Here is a 16825-nt window from a genome sequence, read left to right as displayed (position 1 = left end):
GTATGTTACACATTTTCTTTGAGAAGTGTAAGAATAAAGAGTGGTGAAGGAAGTTGGAAGAAGAGATGTGTTTCACCAGGAGAATTAAGGTGATGGCGTCTATACAGGATCTGAATATGTTGGTCCCCAGGAGACACAGTTGTTTTTTTTTTATTAAATGAATTATACCAATGTTGCCAGATTCACAAGGGATTTATATGAAATAAGAGATAAGATAATAGTACTTTGGAAAGTATTGTATGACTTATAAAATAAGGAATTGTAAGTCACATTGAAACACATTTTAAGTTAGCTATTCCGTTCTGTGTCTTTGAATTGCTTGCTGTAAACACTGTATGTTTTCTTCAGCTAAGCTGTGAGACTAAATAAGAGCTCACTGAAAAAAAAGCACATTTATTGGAAACCTCTAGGATGAAAACTCAGGTTTTCATATTTTTTTAATCTTCAGAAACATCCTTGAAATTAGCAAATAAATCTTGGTCTCAGAAGAGTCACGCAACAATTTGCATAGTTAATATAAGCAACATTGGGAATGCCAATGAGATGGAGAAATTGGTTAGAGATCATCACATTGCTCTTTGCATTCTCACCATGCTAGAAGCAAATCACTAATACTCTCATACACAGAATATTTAAACATTTTCTATTATTAATTTTTAAATTGATATACATACATTAATATTAATTTCTAAACATTAGAATGCCTAAAATACCAAACCAAGTCTTTTATATTTGCTCACGCAAACACTTGCCTTTATTATTTTGAATTTTAATGATTTTTCTGTGTAATAGGCGCATTCCCCATGGGCAGTTTAGTTGTGATTCTTTACCCTGATTACCTGGAGGAAAATATAGAATGAAAGCCGAATTAATTAGTAATTATTAATCTCACTCAAAGATGTGTTTGTTCATTTGAAATCAGCAGATGATTTCTTGGGTCACCACTATATGTATTTATCTTTTCGTTTTCCTAATGTGTCCATAAAACCCATAATTATCATCTCAGGGACAAAAAAAAACATAGTTTCACATGAATTGTACTATTGTTGATGGTCCCCAAAGAAGTAGCTATTTCAATAATAATGGAGTAAGTTGTGATGGTCACTCTTGGGGAACTTCCAGAAAAAGTGTTTTATATAAAAAAGTTCAGTATGTTTCACTAATTTTCATTTCTTTATGTCTTCTCAAATTGCTATATATTCATCCATGTTATGCTTACTCAGTTTATATATTTTGTGCCTAACCCAAAGGAACTCCACAAAACATGGACTGACATGCCCATCTTAAAAGAGTAAATCTGGGTACCTCGAAGTTCATGGCTTACTAGGCCAACCACAGAACTGCGTTGTGTATCTAAGTTTACAGTTCAGGTCTTCTCAGTTCAAACATGTTCTCCCAGCGTGAAATGAGATGTCTGAAGAGATAGATAAAAATGTATCACAGATCCTTAAAGAAAGTAACTATTGGAAACACTTCTGTATTAAATAAACTATATTCTTTAGACTATCTTTACTTCTGTGATGATTCTGGTCATTTGTATTTTGCTTATACTGTTGAAAAACTTTACCATTTTATACACTATGTCCTATCATGCTGAATTCTTACAATAAATAACTTTCTTGATTATTAAAAATGTGTTGCAAAAGTTTATGGGAACCAAAAGTTCCATTTCCCAGGGGACTCTTAGAAGAAAGTGAAAAAGCCTTGTTTCTATTCTCCTGTTTAAAATAAATATAACTTCCTTTTCAGACAACCATTATATGAATTTGCTCAATGTTTTAACTAGGAGAATGTTATAATTGTATATCCTACAGCACATATCTTTGAGAATTTCTTGAGTGAGTTTTGTTTTTCTCATTAAGCTGTGTTACAAATAAAGTTCCACTAGAAGTAAATGCTCTGACTGCTCCTGACTAAAATCTCAGAATTTTATCATTGGTCAAAGAAAAATCTATAACTTTTGAAAAGTGATAGACTGATAGTAGAAATGTTGGCTTCCCTGAGGGATCTTTTTCTCTACCATCCTTCTTATTTTCTCAATCAAAAGGGTAATGAAGTGGTTAGTAAAATCCAGATAAAGTTTTTTTTGTTTGTTTGTTTTTGCGAGCTTAAGCTCCAAGCTAACTCAAAAACATAATAAAGTGCAAACAGGACAAGTTAGACCATGCCACTGAAATACACTGTGGGCTTTACTTCTGTATCAGATGGCAAGAGGGCATTGCTATCGTTATTTGGAAACAGACCTTATCCTTGGAAGTATCAAAATGAAAAACATGACTTTGAATAGGTTACTATTCAAATAGTAACTACACAGTTGAATACAAACAGGTGGGCAGAAATGAAAGGGGGAAGGAAGACTCCCACAAATTATTAAAGAAATCATGGTGTTATAACCATACTATGAGCTGTGTTGTATGTTACAAACGCAGTATATATTTGAAAGAATCCTAAAACTAACTGGCTTCCCTTTTCTCTCCTTCCTTATTGTTTCCATAACCAAAATTGTTTGTTTAATTTGAATTGAAGATGTCAAGAACTTTCTAAGAGTAGTGTTGTCTTTCTCATCACAGTCTATGTGTAACAGCACTCTCTTTAGGAGTTGAAGTCATATTTGTTAAAGACTTGGATAAGCACTGTGAGTTATAAAACTAGCTTCTATCATCTCAAAAAACTGAAAAAAACAGTTTTGTTTTAGAAGAACAATGTTCCTGCCTGAGCTGTTGAGTAATAAGAAACCTAAAGAAATGATGGAGACATCACATGTGATGGGCCTAGTCAGACAGCATTTTACAAATGGCCACCAGTGCTATGATGTCAAACACCTGCATAACTGGGTAATTATTTTCCCCATTTTAATGTGAAACTGTGGTTTTCTTGTATAGATAATGATGGTCATCAAGTGTACTAGGATTATTAGAAATTGATAGCAAAATTTTTTCAGTGTTCCTTGACAGAGCAAAGGATGCATTTTCCTCAACGTAGGATTCTGTGAAAACTGATGGTGGATGTAGGAGTACATAACATAGGAAAAGTCAAAGGGATCTTAAAACAAATTAAACAGGGCCCACACTAATTAAACATTAATAGGATCAAGGCACTGAGCTAGATAACATGAAAATGTCAAAAGTACATGCTTCGCCGCACAGTGGAACATCAATTTAAAGAGATGATTCACTTAAGGGTTTCCATTTTATATTAATAGCTACTTAATTGCCTTTGTGGCTTGGGTATTGAGTGCCCCTTATAATGGCTAAATTTTCATAGATGTCCCTAAAATGAATTTAGATATTATAATTTTGTTTCTAATGAATAATTCATGTGAAAACATAAAATCTTAAGTGCACTAAAACAAGTTTTTACAAACATATTTAATTTCCAATTACCCAGGCCTCATCTCATGAAAATCTTGTTTTTAACTCAGTAATTTTATTTTATAAGAAATGCATTAGAAATGATAGCAGATGTTGTCATTTAAATTATAACTACTCTAAGAGAATCTACATTTTCAAAACATTCTGAGAATAACGTTAGTCTCCTTTTAAAGTATTGTAATATATTTCATCATGCCCAGCATAAAGGTCAGAATTTCAAGCAGTATGCTTGGATAAAGCAGGATTCACATTACTATTAAAAAGCATAAGCATCCCTGATGGGAAAATACCAAGAAAAGCATAAAGCTGTGCTGATAACACTGTCAGTATGCAACAGCAGGGTGCCCATTCATAAAAATAACACCCAGATAGTACACCAGGCATCCTTATCTTAAGGAGAACAGAACATGGCTCAGGTGATGAGAAAGTTAGAAAACCCAAACATCTGCTTGGGTCCTGGAGGAATAAATCAACATTTGAAACCATTCTAGTTACCATGGAGACCCTTAGGATCTACTGGACACTGGCATAGCTTTCCTCAGAAGTCACCTTTGCTTCTTACATTCATTCTATTTGAATTCATTGTAATTAAGGACGAGCTTGTTTACTGTTAAAATGCAGGTGTCAGTGTCTCTGAATCTGTTCCTCTTTCTTCTCTCCGGAGACTTGAATGTAGCAAAATTGAGGGTATGAATAGTTATCATTAGTCATCATTCTGTGTACAACCTATTTTGCCACCTCAAAGGCTGCTGCTATGACAGGTCCATAAAGAAGTATGCAGGCTTAGGTTAACCAATGGTCTCTGTTAAAGCCAAAGCACATGATGAAATGCAATGGAAAAAGACCAATATGATCACAGGAACTGCAGACCACGAAGGCACCTAATGTTCCATAGGTTTGTCTTCGGTGTAATGGCACAAGGCTATAAGTTATATATTAGTAACTTATTAAAGAAAGTTTGACTTTTAAGGAAGTTTTGGTGTCTAGCCGCATTTTATTAGTATTTAAGTAGGATGTCATTAAAAGTTTTTATATAGGATTCTAGGTTACATATCCTTCTTAGGATTACACAGCTTCTCTCCCTGAAATAATCAGACTCTATCAGAGTGATAAGGTATTTAAGATGGGACCTGAAGAGATCACTCAATGGGGAAAGACTTGCAGAGCAAGCATGGGGATCTGGGTTAAAATTCCCAGCACCCACATACCACATAAAAGCCAGGGATGGCTGCTCATGCCTGTACTCCTAGCACTGGAATGCAAGCAAGAGGATCTCTGGGTCTGGCTAGTTAACCATGGCTGAGTTGCTAATCTTCATGATCTATGAGAGACCGTGTCGCCAAAACAGTAAAAGGTAGAAAGCACTAGAGGAAGGCATCTCATACTAAGCTCTGGCCTCCATATACATGTATGTGTACACACACACACACACACACACACACACACACTAGTCTAGTTAACTTTTTTCTTCTCTTTTTTTGTAGAAAATATTTTTATTAGGTTAAAATATTCTTTGATGAGCAGCAAGTATTTATGTTGAGAGTTCAGAAAATCAACTTGTGACTATTTATTTGCCTTGTCTTGATTACAGCCATGACTGCACACATTCTTTCTAGTGGTTTCTTGCAAATCTGCCTCTGTTCCTATCTGATCATGGGAGAAAGTACAGGGAGGACAGCGTTCTCTTCTCAAGGTAACATTTTTAAAAGAGTTCCAGTTCCTTTTCCCGACCACATCAGGTAAAAGACTTTGTTAATCTGGTCCAAGAACTCATTGCCAGGCACGGATTCAACTTATATGTTTTTGGTCATATATTCAGACACCAGCTTTGAGAAACTCTCTACTCTTCTATCCTCCAAAGGTGATGCGTGTCCTGTCACCAGGTAAAGGGGACAAGTGACGATTTCTTCACCTGAAGCAGCTAAGTCAACCACCACACTGACCCGCTGACCCGACTGCCACCCCCGACCCGACCCCCACCCGCGACCCCTGCCTTTGTGGGTTGCCTGGAGGGCTGCTCTCACACCCTTCACATTGTCAATAGGCTTGAAGGAGTAGTCCGCTCCTCGCATCCCGCATCTCAGTGAGTGCCTCCTGAATGGGTTTATTGAAATCTTGTGGGTTAATACAGTCAGAAGACCAGAATGCTTTGTTTGGTCTTTGAGAATTTGTCTTTGTCCGTGATCTGGAATGCACCAGCCACTTTACATCCCATGATCACCGCCAACTCCCCAGCTTCCATGACAAAAGTGGAACAGATAGAACCTGTCTCCACCTTGGCAGTGTTTACAGCAGCTCTGTAACCGGTTGAAATGCCACAACCTAGAAGGCAGGCTTTATCCAAATGGGCTGTAGGGTCAGTTTTAGCGGCGGAGATGTCAACCACAACAGTGTACTCGGAAAAAGTGCTGGTTCCCGGGAAATGACAAAAAGACTTTCCTTTTCAGGCAAATGTGCCAGTACCATCTGGCGTTAATCCTTACTCCGGAGCAACTCTCGTGTTCTGGGTTTGTTTTAGGATTCAGACAAAAGTAAAACGGGATGACACTGTCACCTGCCTTAAATTTAGTAATCCCCTCACCAGCGCTTTCCACAATTTCAGCACCTTCATATCCCAAGATCAACGGGACACACCCTTGAAGTCAGGGTACCCTGAAGTCTGCTCAGGGTAGAGGTGTCGGTATGGTAAAAGACAGTGGCACTAATCTTAATTTGAACTTCATGAGACTTTGGAGATGTTACTTCTATCTCCTTTATGGAGAGAGGTTTTCCAGGCTCCCAGGCAACTGCAGCCATTCACCTGATCACCTGGTTCTCTCCTTCAACAAGTTCGGGTTCGTGCACGGATTATCTACCTATTTCTTCTCCTTAAGGAATATGTACCACCATAAAAGGAGACTTTCTCTACCTATGTATCTATCTACCTAACTATTGGTCATTTAGGGACTGCTATGTCTACACTCAAGGCTATACATTTAATATTATAACATTCTATTTTGTATTAACTTATTAATAACATGCATTTGTACAATATGAGAAAGCATAGAAAGTATAGCATAACCATTTCATGGCAAACAGATACATGCAACCATATCCAACTTTCCACATGGATTCTGGGAATCAAACCCAGATCAACAGATTTGTGTAAGGGCTTTCCTACTGAGCTATCCTTCTAGCCCATAATTATGACTCTTTAAAAGTAGAAATAAAGAATTTAAACCACAGTGATGAGGACTTTATTAGCTACAGCTACTTCAGGTACATTCTATATTTCTTCATTCAGTCTCAAAACTTGATTATTTTATAACATTTAGAAGCAGATATTATTTGCTATGCCAATAATTGTAAAATTGTAACTGATATTTTTCTTACTACTTTATCCACTTTGTTACTGGTGATGTTGATGAAAAGGATGATAACAGTGATTCTGTAAAATCTTCAGAGTAATGCCCATGCTGACCTTGTCACAAAAGGGACCCAGAGAAATAAATGTTATTAAAATGTTTATTTATAATATAAATAATAGATGAAAAGTAAATGTTGTCAGTGATTCCCGAGAAACAAGATGCAGGGAAGGATGACACATGAAGTATTAGGAACTGAGAAGCAAATCTAAATCTTACCACTTAGGGACTCTTATAGCTGTTTACATTAGGTAAAGACATTTGGGAAAACTGCTAAAATTATACAAGCAACCAACCATTGCAAAAAAAAAAAATCCATTGAAATCACACAGAAATCAGCATAATTAAACCGAACATTTTTTAATGAAAATATCACTATTGTTTTGTGCTTTTAAACTGCCAAGGAAATCTGAGATGGGATGTTTGCACAGCACAGTATGTTTGCAAACGCAGCCATGAGGACGGTCGCAGACCCTTTCCTCTGGCGGCAAAACGGATCACCACTTGGCAAGCCCTCACTCCCTTCATTCTCATATTGTTCGTTGTTTGCTTGACTCAAGAGGAGTGAATATTTTAGGGCATCAGCAGGTTGCCTTTCCATAGTATAATCTACAATCTTAAACCTGCATTTTTCTGAAGTTTTCTCACATTAAGACTTATCTTAAGTAGAATCTTTGGTAGAAACCCCCAGAAATGACCTGTTTCTGGGCTGTGCACACATTAAAATAATCTTTAGGTCTATTTTCATGTTGCACTGTCCTTATTATTGCAGCTTTATGTTAAGTCTTAAAATCATACACAGCAACTTCTTGGTCTTTGTCATCTCCTAATAGAAAAGGAATATTTCATATATATTACACAAAGCCAGAATTATCTGATTTTAAAACTAGAATGTAATGGTTTGAATAAGAATGGTTCCCATAGGTTTATATATTTGAATGCTTGGTCCACTGTTAGTAGAACTGTTTGGGAAGGATTAAGAAGTGTGGCTGTGTTGAAGGATATGTGTTACTGGGGGTGGCAACTCACAGCTTTAGGGAGGCAGAGGAAGGCAGATCTCTGTGAGTTTGAGGCTAGCCTGGTGTACAAAGTGATTTCCAGGACAGCCAGAACTGTTATACAGAGAAAGCTTGACTCTGTATTGAAAAAAAATTTAAAGACTTGGAACCACTGCTGGTCTCTGTTTCTCTCTCTACCTCCCTCCTTTCCACAACCCTCCTTTTAACTCATAGCTTTATCTCACTACATAAGTGCTCAGCTCCTGCTCTAATGCCAGGCCTGCCTGCCCACTGCCAGACTGTCCACCATAAAAGCTAATGATTCTTGCCCACTGAGATTGTAAATGGCCAGTTAACCCTTTTGTTCTCTAACTTACTTTGGTCTTGGTGTTCTATCACAGCATTAGAAAAGTAACTAAGACATGGACAATGAGCACAAAGAAATAATAAATACTGGTACGAACTTATTTTTTACTAGCAAATAAAATCTAGCAATATATAAAAAGAATAGTACATTCGACCAAGTAGATTTTGTTTTCTGATGGATTCAAATATGTTTTGGCAAGTCTAGAAACGTTCCATTATCTTATAAGGTTTAAAATTAACTTTTTTAACATCAGCAAAAGCTTGCTAGTGTTTTGTTTGTTATTACATTCAATATGATAATCAAATTGGAGCAAATGCTGTCTAAACAATAATGAATATATATATTGAATGATGTATAAATGAATATATATATATTGAATTATGTATAAATGAATATATATATTTGTGTATTTTTACTTATTATATTTTGTTATTTATATTTTCCAATTTTTATTGCCTATATTAAAACAAAGCAGAAGTAACAAAAGCAAAAAAAAAAAAACAAACGAGATCAGATTTGGCACAGGTTGCTCTCAAAAAGATACTTAGGAGTTAAATAAGCTTATGCAAAGGTGTTCAAAATGATTTTCAGTCATTAGGGAAACGAAGTCATCAAAACTGTAGTATAATTCCACTTTTCACCTAACACTCAAGCTACTATTTATATTGAGTGCTAACAATCCATATTTTTGCGAACAGAATATCCAGAATTCATATATATATATATATATATATATATATATATTCAAAACTGCATAATCATTAAGGAAAGTTACTCGATAGGGTTTTATATATTTCATCATCTATTTACATATCTCTTATGAAACTCATTGCTAGGATTTTGTCAAACTCAAGTATAGTTTACATTTATACAAAAATTTGTGAATGAACATCTATAACAGCTTGATTGTAATCGCCAAGGGTAGCACACAGGGGGATATTTTGGTGATGATGAATTCTCATCATCACTAAAATACCTGGCATCTTAATTATGCTGGTAACTACCTGAGTGTACAATTTTGTCAAATATCATTAAAATGTCTATTTAAGGTGGAAACGTTTCTTCTATGGTAACCATACCTCACTACACTTCGTTTAGAAATGCTGCAGTCATTTCTAAAATTACTCCAAGGAAGGTGATTTTTAAGAGGAACTGGAAAACTGTACCTGAATAAGGAAAATAGTATTATTATTAAAATCCACAAGGACTTTGATTTCCCAGGATCCAGCTTAATGAACAATGATTCATTGATGACAGCTTCAAGAGCACTTGTAGTACTTTGTCTCTCATCTTTTCCATCCATAATTTCAAGGAGATGAAATTTCCTGCCTCCTGGAGAGGGACAGTCGAGTGCCAAGAACGAGCGTAACTCTTCACCAGTTCATTCACAGCTTTTACGGAACAAATTCCGCTTTCAAGATGTGAGCATTTCTTAGTTTTATTTGGAGAGTCATTACCTGATGAACAATTTGTGCTCAAGAGTACCTTATCGTGACAAAGCTCTCTTTAAGTCACATCTATGCATTTCTTCTGAACAGAACACTGACTTTCACTACAGGACAAAGAACATCACAGTATTCTAGAACTCAAGGGGAAAAACTGTCTTATTTTAAATAAGTCATTTTATAGACAAAAGCTGGAGAGGCAACTGTAAATGATACATGGAATGCCTTTCACTCATTATATATGCACCTTCCAGAAATTATTTCCAATATCTATCATCTCTGTAATCCTGGCATGTAAAAGACATTATTATCTTCAAATATCATGAGTTTCATAAAGATGATTAATGGGCAGGCATAGATATTTAAGAAATAAGCCAAATAAAAACCACTGGTGGAGATGATCAATATATATATATATATATAATGTATACTGTATATTTAGTATATAGTATATATATTATATCTATAAACATATCCCCTACAACATTTAACATGTTATATCTGTCCTCATTGGTTTCAAAATACATAAAATCATTCTCAGGCTGTGAAATTTTTAGGGATTAGTTTGCATTATTATTGGAGTCTTTATTTAATTTGCTTATTTATAGACTTTTCTTATTAAAGTGACTTAGGTCTCAGAAGAAAAAGGGAGGAGTACAAGTTTAAAGACCCTGAAACCCAGAACCATCTGATCTGTGTCAAGTGACAGCCAGCCATTGTTCAAAGGGTAACCACAAAGGAGAAAATGAATATCCTCACCATTTGGTAAGAGCTAAGGAGAGAATATTCTTAAAATTGTTTTCTGATAGATAATCAAAGATACAGATGATATAGGTCAGGTAGTTACAGGTGAAGTACAGATACATGGGTAAAGAAATATGCATGACTTTCTTGTAAAATTTCAAAGTTAATAAGTAAATATCATGAATTTGAAGCAAAAAGGGTATGTGACATATGCTTTATGTTCAAATGTGAAAGCAATTTACATTTTCATGAGTTTCATAATTAATTACAACATAATTTATTATTTTGATCACACGGAAAAACTTATTTTTTTGAACATTTTAAATTTATTTAACCTTTTATATGTGTAGATTTAATAAACTAGTGTGGAAAATTAAAAACCTCAAAAGAAAAATAAAACTTCAAGGAGAATTTCTTGAAAAATATATTATTGCTAGGAGAGAATCTAGCAGAAATCACTAATACGAATGCCCACATGGGCCAGTGATTTAAAGGAGTGAAATGAATGAGTCGTGTAAGCAATCGTGTGGTGGTCTGGTTTTTAACTCACCAGAAATAGAAAGTACATTTGACAAGAACTTTAAGTCTTTGAAGAAAGAAATTGAGGAGGATACCAGAAAATGGAAAGACCTCCCCTGTTCTTGGATTGGGAGAATCAACATAGTAAAAATGGCAATTCTACCAAAAGCAATCTATAGATTCAATGCAATCCCCATCAAAATCCCATCAAACTTCTTCACAGACCTTGAGAGAACAATAATCAACTTTATTTGGCAAAACAAAAAACCCAGGATAGATAAAACAATCTTATACAATAAAGGAACTTCTGGAGGCACTACCATCCCTGACTTCAAACTCTATTACAGAGCTACAGTATTGAAAACAGCTTGGTATTGGCATAAGAACAGAGAAGTCGACCTATGGAATCGAATAGAAGACCCGGATATTAACCCACAAACTTATGAACACCTGATTTTCGACAAGGGAGCTAAAGGTATACAATGGAAGTAGGAAAGCATCTTTAACAAATGGTGCTGGCATAACTGGATGTCAACCTGTAGAAGAATGAAAGTAGATCCATATCTATCACCGCGCACAAAACTCAAGTCCAAATGGATTAAAGACATCAACATTAATCTGTCCACTTTGAACCTGATAGAAGAGAAAGTGGGAAGTAGTCTACAAGATATAGGCACAGGAGGCCAGTTCCTAAGTAGAACCCCAGTAGCACAGACAATAAGAGAATCAATGAATAAATGGGACCTCCTGAAACTGAGAAGCTTCTGTAAAGCAAAGGACACTGTCAGTAAGACAAAAAGACTACCTTCGGACTGGGAGAAGATCTTCACCAACCCCTCATCAGACAAAGGTCTGATCTCCAAAATATACAAAGAACTCAAGAAACTAGACACTAAAAATCTTTGACAATCTTAAAAGTAAAAGTTTTAGAGCCTCTCTACCAACCAGATCTTTCGCATCCTTCCAGATCTAGCAAAACAAGTATAGTCCTCACCCTTCCTCAAGGAAACTTCTCTTTGCAACAGATGGAGATCACAACAGTAAACAACTGATCAAAATCTAGAGCTGTAGAGCTCAGTCCCAATGGATTTACAACACAATGTCCACACCTAAGGCTTAAAGATCATTGTGGAATACAGAAAGAAATAATGTAGGAGTCAGAAGAAAGGGGAGTTTCCTGTAAGATTTTCTCCTACTAATGTCAGAAGCTATATCTCTAAAAGCTCACCAATATGACCGCAAACGTGAGCTAAAAAGAAAAACACCAATAGACATGTCAAGCGGATGGGGAAAAAGCCACGAGACCTCAACCCTAGAGAAAGAACTATAGGAAACTAAGGAATGCTGAGAGCAGGAGAAATAGCCCGAACTGGTTTGTTATCCCATACCGAATGTTTGGGCCAGAAAACATACATACAAGTAACAGTATACAGACTGAACTGGGATGTGTTTGTGTAAACACATACAAATACAACAAGAACAACAGTTAAGCAAAAAGGGGCTATGAATTTTAACATGAGCAAGGAGGAGGGCATGGGAGGGTTTAGATGGAGAAAAGGTAAGGAGAAAATAATGTAATTACATTATAATCTTAAAATTTTTAAGTTAAAATTCTAAAAGTTGGAATCTGTTCCTTTCACATGTTTAAAGTCCTCTTGCGAAGCTTTGCATAATCCCTCGATGCACAGCTTACCCCACTGCCACCGTTCCAACATTTAGAAATTTAGAGAAATACTTGTCTAACCACTGAAGATTTGAGATGCATATAGTCTCCAAATGCTGAGTTCTATAGCATTGAGTGAAACAAAGTGCTGACTGCAATTCAAGTTCTTCCTCCACCCCCCACTCAGTCAAAATTAGCTTCTTTTGTGTTTGCTGCGAAGCCCAGAGAACAGAATGCTATGATTTTCACATTGCCGTTTATTCTGTTGCCTCAGGACAAGTGCAAGTCTGGTACCGAAAGCTGTTTGAAGTAGCAGTGCTGAAGATAAAAGCATAAGAGCAAAAGGAAGAAGACACTGAACTAGTCTGAAAAATAAGCATTAGTCGTATAGACAGAAAACAGAAGTAAGGTCGATTCACACGGAAGCCAGAAGAGAATCTATGCCAATCAAAGCGCTTTGAACTGGAGTCTAAACAAAAGTAGTCGATAAATGCGATTACAAAACTGATAATGATAGAACAATGTCTAGAAAACATTTAATGAAATCAAACCAATCAGAAACATAAGGGACACAAGAAAACTCCGGAATTCAAGAGTAGAATTAGAAAATATACAAAATTTGAAGAAGTGAATAGGGAATCCACTCAAAAGTAGAAAGGAACAAAACGTTTTTCTAACAAAAATAAGAAAATTATATAGCAATTTCATTTTTTTAAGATTTATTTGTTTACTTGTTATATATGCAGTGCTCTGCCTGCAGGACAAAAGAGGGCACCAGATCTCATTACAGATGATTGTGAGACACCATGTGGTTGCTGGAAATTGAACTTGAGACCTATGCTCTTAACTACTGAGCCATTTTTCTAGTTCCTATATATAACAACTTTAAAAACGTGAAAATATTTACAATGATAAAAGCATAAGCAGTCTAACATGAAAAAAGAATGATTAGAAAATAAACAAATTTCCAATGATCTGTACACTCAGGAGTGATATCTGTGCCTCTAAACTGATTGACATCTAGATTTTTAAAAGAAAATTTATTTTCCTGGTATACTCAATTGTCTTGGGCTCTTACAATCTTTCTTCCTCCTCTTCCAAGGTGTTCCCTGAGCTCTGAGGGAAGAGATTTAATGGAGACATCACATTTAGAGCTCCATGTTCCCATTAAGTGGTGCCATATGCTTTTAAGCCCAGTACTTGAGAGACAGAGGCAGAAAGATCTCTGTGAGTATGAGGCAAGCCTGGTTTACAGAGCGAGTTCCAGGACAAGTTCTAAAGATCCACAGAGAAATGCTGTCTTGAAAAACAAAACAAAACAAAAAAAGAATAGAGCTGAGTGTTCTCTCTCTCTCTCTCTCTTCCTCTCTCTGTTTTGTGTGTGTGTGTGTGTGTGTGTGTGTGTGTGTGTGTGTGTGTGTGTGCGTGCGTGTGTGCGTGCATTTGTGTAATGCCTAGCTGTGAGTCTCTATTTGTTTTCATCTGCTGCAGGGGAAGCCTCTATGTATGATGATAGTTGGATTTGAAACAGATCAATAAGTGTAGCAAAATATTAGGAGTCATTTCATCACTACTTCAACACCTCTTTGTTTAAGAACACCCTTTGCATCCTCTAAATCAAGTGGACAAAGTTCATTAGCATGCACAGAGACCAAAGTAGCATGTAGCAGAGCTGAAAAGTCTGCACAGGTCCTCTGCACACATAGTAGGGCTTCCAGCTTAGAGTTTTTATAGGATTCCTGACTGTGAGAATGAGTGGGTCTCTGACTCTTGTGCCTTCCCTTGGCTCGTTTTCTTCTGTTGGTTTACCTTGTCTAACTTCAATGTAATGTTAGGTAAGTATGAAATGAAATGATTCTTTAAGACACTATCAAACATCCTCAGTGCTGTGTTCCCTACTTTCTTCTTCTCCTTTGTTATTGGACTCCCTCCTCCTCACAACTTTTTTTTTGTCAAGTTGCAACTGAAAAAGTTCATAACCACTTCCAGTATAAGAAAATATTATATCACTCACCAGTTTGCTTGAGATGACATTTATTATTTTAAGTAAAAGTACTTGAAGACATATCTGAAGATTCAGAGTTCCCTGGCAGTGTATTCACTCCAACTGTAGACAGTGTTTCACAGTCTATAGTCTAGCAGAATACTGCCTCAGCACAGAAAAGTTACTGGTGTTTCACTATTGATCTCTAGTCTCATGAAATAACTGAATTTTCTTTTAGTAGTTCTAATATGCTCTTAATAGATCGAACTGGCTACTTTGTGGGCAATCATATCGCCTACAAACAGCAGGATTTTCTTCTGTGCTTTGGAGTTATCACCACTTAATTTTATTTTCTTCCTGGTTACATTGCCTGTAAGTTATTGCTGTCGTACAAATTTGTTTCAGAAGCACATTTGCAGTCTTCAGTGTCTGAATTTATATACCAATTGATTTTACTCCTCAACTCTTGTTCTTGAGAATTTGGTTTCTAAAGATTCATGTTTTGGTTCATTCAAAAACCAAAGGAGGTAAATATAAGAACATTTTACTGTTTTATAAAGGAAGGTGCATTTTGGAATTTTTTTTCCAGTATTGACTTATTTTTATTTGCTCTCACACACTATACTAACTGTGAAATTGTCTTGTGAATAGTTTACATGATCTATGTAGTCATCAAATATGAAGTTACAGTGGGAAGAAACATGACTAGATTTGTCTCGATGTTTCAGGACAACTAACTCTGGGAAGTTAAAAACAAAACAATCAGAAAATTATTGATTTGGAAAGTAGTTTCTATTAACTTGGAAAGTAGTTTTCAAGTGCTGTAATTAGTTTTGAAAACTATGACTCTAAATGACTACTATAAGTTTTATGTCCTTTAGACAATTGAAGGAGATGGTAAGGAACTATGCCTGTTAAATATAACATTTTAGAAGAATTCTCTAGGTTTTTATATACTTTAATTGTGTTTGAAAAGCAATACTTATTTTCTGTAGATCTGATGTATTTTAGTGTGTGAGGAAGTGGAGGGCATCAGGGGACAACTTGTGAAGGTTGGTTCTCTCCATTCATCATGTGCATCCTGGGAATCAAACTTGGGTGGTTAAGTTTGGCTACAGGAGCCTTTACCTGGTAAGTCAACCCATCAGTCTTATAAGCCATACTTTTAAAATTTTACTATTCTTAAATCACATATAATAATTGATAAAAATATGGATACAATGTGATGTTTCAATACATGTTATTTATTTGTTTCTTGTTTTTTATTTTTATTTTTTAGGAGACTCTCATTTTGCAACCCAGGATGGACAGGAAATCCTTGTTCTAGCTCTCTGTCTGACCCTAGAGTGCCCTTGTATGCATCCAGCAGTACAGATTATAGGAGACCACCTCCTCTACCAAGTGACACATTCTGGAGACCCAAATTCTGATCATCAGGTTTACATAACGAGTGCTTTTTCCATTCGGTCACACCCTCAGCTCCTAAAAGGCTTTCAAAAGGCTGTGTCATCTTAATTATGTAGAAAGATGCTATTATGATAGATTTTCCTCTTTCATTATTGATAATATCCAACTTAAATTCTTTCACATGTAACTACATGGAAACAGCAATGTCAGTAATCCACAATTTACATTTGAATTTGATGAAGAACTGTTTTATATTATTCATATTTATTGCCTTGCCCAATGTTCGTTTGGTCGTATCTAGAAGACTGTGGTTCTGGTCTTTGCTTGCTTAGAGTTTTTAATCGGATTTTTCCTGTTCATTTTCATTTTATTTATTTACCCTATAATAGATTTTTTCATGTTCAACTTAGTTTTCACTTTGAAAATTAATTGAAAGGAAAGAGAATTTTTTTGTCATATCATAGACTCCCTCATCCAAAAATAAATTTTAAAAGAAACTCAAGTGGATCAAAGAGACAGTCAATCATACTGAGTGACTGGGCATATCTACTTCCTATTGCACTGTCAGTGGAATTTAAAACAAAAATCTAACTTTCAGAATCATATGTCAAATCATTTTATTACAGTGCTATTTCATATGTAAACTGTATTGTTATACGTAAAATAAAGTACGGTGTTTAAATTAAACTTTAAAAAGAAATGAATTAAACTAGCTTTTCAAATGAATCAGTTTTAATATGTATTTCGAGCTGTCAGTGTTTATTTGAACTTTTAGATTTGTATATGATAATTGAATTTTCTAGGTGATTACTCTGCCATCCTGAAACAAGTAGGAAGATTTTAGGTTTTCTAGGTTTTCCTCCATGTTATTGAAATCTGTCTTCTTTTCCTTCAAAAATACATTTTTCTTTGTGTTTTTGATG

General features: G+C 35.5%; 1 pseudogene; it reads right to left on the bottom strand.

Moving 5' to 3' along the window:
- Positions 1-5164: 5164 nt before the first annotated feature.
- On the bottom strand, positions 5165-16005 carry LOC146896190 (alcohol dehydrogenase class-3 pseudogene; annotated as a pseudogene).
- Between the last annotated feature and the right edge of the window lie 820 nt (positions 16006-16825).

Source organism: Myodes glareolus, chromosome 1, assembly GCF_982192425.1.
Source record: "Myodes glareolus chromosome 1, mMyoGla1.1, whole genome shotgun sequence".
NCBI classification, from domain to species: Eukaryota; Metazoa; Chordata; class Mammalia; order Rodentia; family Cricetidae; genus Myodes; species Myodes glareolus.
Note: the sequence above shows the minus strand (reverse complement) of the source record. Positions and strands in the feature narration are given on the sequence as shown.